Source organism: Fragaria vesca, linkage group LG4 (genome assembly GCF_000184155.1).
Source record: "Fragaria vesca subsp. vesca linkage group LG4, FraVesHawaii_1.0, whole genome shotgun sequence".
Taxonomy (NCBI): Eukaryota; Viridiplantae; Streptophyta; class Magnoliopsida; order Rosales; family Rosaceae; genus Fragaria; species Fragaria vesca.
The window spans coordinates 2165641-2173521 of NC_020494.1; the positions used below are offsets into that span (position 1 = coordinate 2165641).

The 7881-nt window shown below is 39.5% G+C and overlaps 1 non-coding gene across 1 annotated transcript; it reads right to left on the reverse strand.

Moving 5' to 3' along the window:
• Positions 1–6536: 6536 nt before the first annotated feature.
• Positions 6537–7655, reverse strand: LOC101299369. Its single transcript, XR_184421.1, has 3 exons — positions 7115–7655; positions 6934–7035; positions 6537–6819 (listed from the first exon to the last, which is right to left on the reverse strand). It is a non-coding gene; the product is annotated as an uncharacterized LOC101299369 (transcript).
• Positions 7656–7881: the final 226 nt, after the last annotated feature.

A 7881-nucleotide genomic window follows, 5' to 3' on the forward strand; every position in this document is an offset into this window, starting at 1 on the left:
TGTCATTGGTCTAGTTTTTGCGACGGCGCTGCGACGACAAAGTTTCCGTAGCTAAATTAAAATTATTTTGCAACGGCAACTTTATGCCGTGGCAAAAAAAATTAAGTTTTGGGACGGCAATGTGGAGCCGTGGCTAAAAAAAGGTAAATTTGCGACGGGGGGAAGAGGCCGTGGCAAACTGTAAAATCATCACTTTTAATCTCGACCGTTGATCTGTATCTTAACCTAACTTTCAATCTAGGCCTAGAGTATAAGATGGAAAAACCCTATCTCTTCCCCTCATTTTGTCGAGAGAGAAGAGAGGTCTGAGACTGAGCTGCAGCTCTACCCAGCTGCTAGTCTGCCACTATCGAGCGCTCGTCGACAGAATGAACGACGACCACCAGCCGAATCCCCTCTCTTCACTCTTCCTCCTCCTACCTTCTATTTCAGCAATTCTAAATCCGACGCGATTTGGTAAATCGGAATCTGGAGGAGGAATTCGAGGTGGAACTTGGCCGGCTCTTGGCCCTTTTTCCCGAGGAAATGCGGCAGAGAGTGAAGGAGCACCCGGAGCTTCATCAATTGATTGAAGTGGTTATGGATTTGGGCCGGAAGCCGCTGGCCCGGTTTCCCTCCGGCGACTTTGTGCTATCGGAGAATCTGATTACGGTTCAAGATCTTGAACAGGCCCCTTCTCAGGTAAAATGGTTTATGCCCACCAAGTGTTTGATGGATTTGATTGGATAAAGGTTGAATTTTGAAGTAGTGGGAGTTTAAAGTTGATTGTTTTAGTGTTAGGTTTGGTCTATGATGAGTTTTTGTTGATGGGTTTGTAAAAGCATAGATGAATATGGTTTTGAATTTAGTATGAGTCAAGATTTTTGATTGACCAGTGACAGAGCATTCGAAGGGATTAGGGAGGAAGAGAGAGTTGAAATGTGGTAGACTTGTACTTTCATATTGTTTCTTCAAAAATCATTGTTCAAGGGCATACCATGTTTTGGATTTGTAGCTGCTTGTTGTAGGTGGGTGATTTTGCAATTGACAATATGGAAGAGCTTGCTGCATATGTATTTCTCTTTGGACATACAGAAACAAAATCAGTTATTGATTAAAATGTGTTTGAATCATAGTAAAGTCTTTTATGTTGTTTGCATCAGTGGGAGCTTGAATTTATCTTACTGCTCAGTTTTAAAGACTATTTTTGTGTTTTTAGTTATATGAATGATGTCAAATTCAGTGTAGTTACAGTTCAAGATTTATGGTTGTTTATATTACTGCAGTAAATGATGATATATACGGACATATATGCCAATATATGCATGCCGGTGTTCTGGAATTTAAAATTTATGTAAGATAAGAAGAGTAGGTGCTGCTGCAGTATTTATATATCTAATGATTTGTATATATTTGAGCTATTAATCTGTACTATGAACCTATGTTGGTGGTCAATTTGGTTAAGATTGAGAAGAGGTAAGGTTTATCCCAGGTTCTGTTTTGAGTAGGAATTTGGTCAAAAGTGGTTATTAATCATTGGTGCCCATGTAGGTGATGTCTACGCCATTGTTGATGAGGGAAAGCATATACTATGGACTGCAACTGTGGAGAAGAAGATTTGGTAAGGAACTATATAGTTAATGCCTGTGTGGTTTTATTTAGTACACATATATGAATTATGGGTGCTTTTAATTAAAGGACAAATGGTAAAGACTTCATGTTCTTAGTGTAGTAGGATGACTATAACTGCATATCATTTTGGAGCATTTTTAGTAGCTAGATGTGCATTGGTATCTCACAAACATATGAGTGTAGTCACATTTTGTGGTAAACTTAATCATCTCAAGTGTTACATATATATAAATGTTGATACCAAAAAAAAGGATTACAGAAAAGGAAAAAAATAAATAAAATAAAATAAATGGAAGAGTATTTATTCATGTCAAACTCTTCCGTTAGTTTTGATTACACGCACAAAGCTTTTGAGTTCAATTACAACTCTTGCAAGCAGGTGCTTGGATAAGAACAAATCAGTACGAGCACCAGAGTTTGATTGTAACTCAATTATCCTAACCAAGCACTCTATATAAAGAGGCCAATACCTTCACGGTTAAAAAAGGAGAGAAAAGGAGAGGAGAAGCAGAGGACGAGAGAGGAGAACGACACAGAAGAAAAATAACAACAACGGGAGAAGGAAGCAAGGAGAATCACGAAGGAGCGGTTCATTCTTTACAAGGTTCGGATGACAAATTCTCTCTCTCTTTGCGCAGCTCTCTTTATGTTCTGTTGATGGAGGCATCATTGCCTTCATATCCCTCGTGGACGGCCTCTGGTGTACTTGGTTACTTTGGATACTAATACTGTGGAGACTTTGAAATCTCTCATGGATACTGGCTACTTTGGCTACCTGTTACTATGGTTCTCTGGTTACTATGATCTGGATACTATGGTTACTCTTGGACACTATGGTTACTATGGTTCTGGTTCTCTGGGTACTTTGACATCGGTTACTATGACAGAGTGGTTACTCTTGTTTCTGCCCTTTGATCCTACAAAACCAAACACAAAACCAATACTCAAACTTCCACCACAGAAGGCCATTGTTGTCCCTGTTTCCCGTTAACCACCAAAGCCAAATACCTTTCCAAATTCCATGATCCCAAAACACCAAGCTATCCGCTGTTATCATCAGCCAAATAAATCCCCAACTTCCAGAATTCTCACACAAACACCAAATTAAACTCACCAAATAAATAACGAGCTTACCCTCAAATAAAAGTTCTGAGTCCCTTGTTTGTTTTGAGAGCCTATAATTCTGGTGTTCTTCGAACAGTCAAAAGAGAGCCTGTCTTATAACTTGGCAGCAAACTCTATGACATCCACAATGCTCCTGTTACGTATACCTGCATAGCAAGCTATTCTGTTAAGCACAAGCTTGAAGTTGAAGAAGCCAATAGCAAAGCAAATATGGTGTAAATCTCAAAGAGGGCAGTCAAAGCCTGTTAAACACCCAAAAGATAACAATATGGTTGCAGCAGCTTTAGCTTCGAAAAGGTGCCGGCATTGCGAAGATAAAGCAGGAGATGATGGACTATATTATGATTAAATGTAAGGCAGGAGATGATGAACTATAAACAAAAAAAGAAGGTTGCAGTGCTGTTGAATGATGGCCACTAAGAAACAATAAACTAAGTATGGGGCCTCTACAAAGAAACAATTGAAAAGTGGGCGGTGGTGTTCTGCACAAAGGTCGAGTTCTCAATTAAGTTGATCAAATGGGAACAAGACAAAAATCCACTTACGGTGTGGAGCATAGTTAGAGTCAAGAAGTTTAGAGGCTCACCACTTCGGCAATGGCGATTCTCTTGTCCCTGTGCACAACTCACACAATTCACCTCCCTTGAATCCCAAGCTCACCAAAGTCCTCAAGTTCGGCGTCACCAATGATGAAGGCCAGGTCAAAATTTCAGTTTCTGGAGCATACAAATCGAAAGCATGGAAAGAGAAAACCAAATCCTCACCTGCTTTGTAGGTATAAAGCCTGATTGCAAGCTCAAATCCTTCTAGGATGCGGACCCAGCCATCACCAAATTGCAATCCCATCACCGAGTTTGCTTCTGGTTCGAAATCCATCTCTGGTTCGACTTGGCAAGAAGACATCGGGGGATTTGGAAAAGCCACAGCGAAGAATGGGAGAAAAGGACGAAAAGAGGAAAAAGAGTTACTGGGCCTCCAAAATAACAAGCCCAAGAAATGTGACTCGAAGACATGGGTGTCCAGATCAAATACCCAAAGTCTGGTTTCAGAAAAAAAAGTGTTTCGAGACCAACCCAAATACATCAAAAATATAAAATTTCACTTGGTACAAAACCGAGAAATCCCAAAATACCCAAACCTTTGCGAACTACAATGGTTTGATCCCTTCACAGGGTATGTAGGCAGTCCGGATTTAAATCTGGATACAACCACATTTAAAGCCAAATCCTTGGTTCTTTCCAAGCCAAATTCTCAAACACATAACCAAACATTTCGACAAGTCATCTACTTCGTCGAAACCCCAAAAGCCATAAAACTTGAACTACGAGTGACTTGATCCCTCATGGGGTACTTAGGCAACCTGTAAAATAAATCGGGTGCAGTCGCAATTCCCCTCAAACACACATTCCCCATTTGTAACTTTGTATTTAGAATCAAAGGGTTTTCCCTTAAAAGCAAGGGTTGTAATTAAGGAATTATTTTATTCTGAATGGGTCAAACCGGACATAATTAAAACTCTATTTTAATCAATAAGATAGAGTGAAATTGTGTTGGGTATATTTATTTACGATTTTTGCCCAACAATAAATTGTCATTCTTTGCCACATATGTGAGCTAGATGTGCATTGGTATCTTTTAGACTATTTACTTTCCTATACTTTTCTGTTTTGAATGATACAGTAGATAATTGAGACAATTTGAAGGAAATGTAAATTTTGCTACATTGATCCACTAGGCACTGTTAAATACTATTGTGGCAAATGATAGATATGTAATAACTGGAAAGGTTTGAAAATATCCGAGATATCTCAGAAAAGCAGTATGCCCAATTCCTGCAACAATTACATGACATTGCTTCTTATTGGACAACATTTGCTTTTTATCAAATCAAACATATTCATCTCTCTTTCTTTCTCTTACCTGATTTTTTTGAGTATTCTATAATCTCTTTTCCAACTTTTCTTCTATCACTTAATCAGACTAAGATTTTTTTATACTCGTTGGTTTTTAGTTTTATTACCCTGCTAATTGCATCTGTTATGCTTTTTTTTTCTTTTTCTTTTTTTTTTCTAGTCTTCAACCCATCCACCAGTGCAGTGGTGGATGGTACACTGACTAGAGAGACAACGAATCATTAACTCCATCATTACTGCTCTCATTTTAGTTAAGTGGAAGGTACACTCTTTGTTTTGGTTGGTTTTTCAAGTCAATGTCCTCTTTCATTGACCGAACTAGAGACTAATTATTGTGTTGTTGTTGGGTATAAGAATTGAGTGAGGAAGAGAGGAAGTTGTGGAATGACCAGCTGAAGCCATGGAGGCTTACAAGATGAAATTAGACGAATACAACAAGTCTGATTTATTTTAATTCTTATAGTATTGTCATATGACTTGCATGCTACTTTATTTTGATTCTGACTTACCATGATCTACAATTGAAACTTTGGTTTTGGAGGCTTTGACATAGTTGCACTTAGTTGGTTTTGTGCTTGTGTCAAAACTATTTGGTAGAAACACTTGTAAATTACTGCTTAATGTGCTTATATTGATAGTTATTATGTTGTAATATATTGACATTTGAGGACTCTAATTGAATGTAACAATTCTTTTCAGTATCTTTAATTTATTTTTTGTACAGGTCTTGTCTAAAAAAAATATTTGTTTTTTAAATTCATAAATAGAATTTGCCACGGCAAGTTTGCAGTCACCAATGGGTGATTTGCGACGGTGGAAGCAGTCGCCATTTGCCGTCACCAAATAAGCGACGGCTTTTGCAGTCGCTGCCTGCCGTCGCAAAAAATGTGGCGACGGCTCATTGCCGTAGCCAAAAGCAATGGTCACACCCTCAACGGCGACGGCAAAGTGGTTTTTGGCGACTGCTCTCTGCCGTGGCTAACCGAATTCTTTTTTATAGTGACTTCTGCATATAAGCATATCGCAATCGACATAACAATGCAACACTTAACAACCTACTCATAGCTTACTTAGGTTATAAAAGAAAATTACTTGACATTACTGTGAAATTTATAATCCCACACTATAACAGGGATTACTGTTAGCCATACCTGAATTTTATGATTAAGAATCACAATCTCAGGCGTACACAACAACGAATGTCGCGAAGTCTGATAGCCTAAGAGTTTGTGGCCTGACGATAGTTTGGGGCTGCGATTGATGAGGAAGGCTGACGGCTGGGGTTGAAACAGCGGCATTCATGACCGGAGAAATAAAAGGATTAAGGGTTTCAGCGATTCTAATCGCTTCAAACAGAAAGTAGAATACAAAAATCGATTGAGAAAAGAGAGAAGAAGAAGAAGAAACATACCTACCTTGCACCACCACAGCCAGAAATCCCCAAAAACCGATCTGCAGGCTTTCCGGTTTGCAGCTCATTGTAGAATTCGGTGGAGGATTAGAGCTTCTTTCTAACTCTGTCGAGATTATTGAGGTTTGGGGGTTGAGGTTTGAGGCTTTGCAAAGGTGCGGGACTTCTTAGAAGAGGAAGACAAGAGATTATAGTGTTCTAGCTCATATGACCCTCTCTCAACTTCTTAGGAAGAAAGCAACGACCCCGAACTTCTATTGCAAGAAGTTAATAATTTGGGGAAAATTTAGAAGAGGGAAAAGTTAATTGAGAAGAGGGAAGATAGAGTTCTATTAAGAGGGAAAATAGAATTTTTGGGGAAAATTTCACGCCTTAAAAGTCGTTTTTACGGCCAGCTTCATATGCGAGCTGTAAATAATTTTCTGGGTTTTCACGGCGTTCTACTTATGTGTGCAGTAAAAACATATCACGATTACGACACGCTATACATGCGCGCAGTGAAAAACTTAATGCGATTGGTCATTTAGGGCACGCATTAAAAGCACACAGTAGAAGAATACATGTCAGAGATTTTTTACGATACGCATTAAAAGCACGCCGTAAATTTTGCGTGGTAAATGCCCCGAATTCTTGTAGTGTAAGACAGTTCAAGGCAGGATCCCTTCGTATTGGTCTACTTCCAATTAGGAACATCACAGCTAGTTAGACCAATCCTTCTTCTGCCCTACTTATCCTCACGTCACCAAATCAGTTGAACCTCTACAGCTTCATAGAAACCCACACATAGCACTTCAATTAATATAATCTTACACCAACAACCAAATCTTCAAATGTTGTCATAATTCTCACAACTTCCAAGTTGTCTCAACTCACCTTAGTATCAAACGAAATCCAGAAAAACTAACTCCATTGACAAAGAATATTGGAAGCTAGAATCGCTGGCTCCTGTCTTCTTTCATCTCGAACCACCATATTCTGCTGTCACAAAAACTATTAATTACCAATGCAACACAATTAATTCACAACACAGAGGTTCCAAATGTCCAAAGCTCACCTTGAATCGATGAGTCGTTAACCAAACACAAACAGAGGTCCTTCGCCGGAAAACCCAAATCGACGCTATCTGCCTAACTCAGCTCAGCATCCATGAAGTCGATTCCAACCATGGTCCAACATCTCTGGAGTTGACTCAGGTCGTCGGGAGAAAGAGAGAACGCCGGCAGTGACGAATTCCGTCAAGGGCAGGAAACATCCAAAAATCCCAAAAACCAAATTCGTTAAACTCCAAGCTAAACTAAAATTTGAATACCCTAGAATGGTAGAGGACAACGAGAGGAAGAAAACCATACCAGGAGAAGTCGCCAGAAAACACCGAAATCGACGGAGGAGCAGAAGTTTCCCGCCTCCGTTTCTCTTCCCATAGCCGCCGATCGGAAAAACTGAGGCCAGAGGGACCTCGGCGAAGTCAAGAACGCTTGATTGGTGTCCGGATGGCGAGGACGGCGTCGGAGGTCGACGTCGTTTTCTCTGGGTTTCAGGAAGAGTCGAGAGAAGGAGAGAAAAAGGAGAGACGGTCCTGACGAAATTGACCAAGTCTCCCTGTTAAACAAAAAGCTCCACCACAGTTCATAATTTTGGTGGCTAAGATGAAACGGTGAGATGTGTACGGCCCAGATTTCACCAAAACAAATTCTTTTCTTTAGAAATAATCCAATAATTTCCAATATTCCGAAATTTATAGAAATTAGCTTGAGTGTCTCTCTGAAAATACCCACGAACTCATAGTATCACGTACTTTATTATCCAACTCTTAAATCAAGA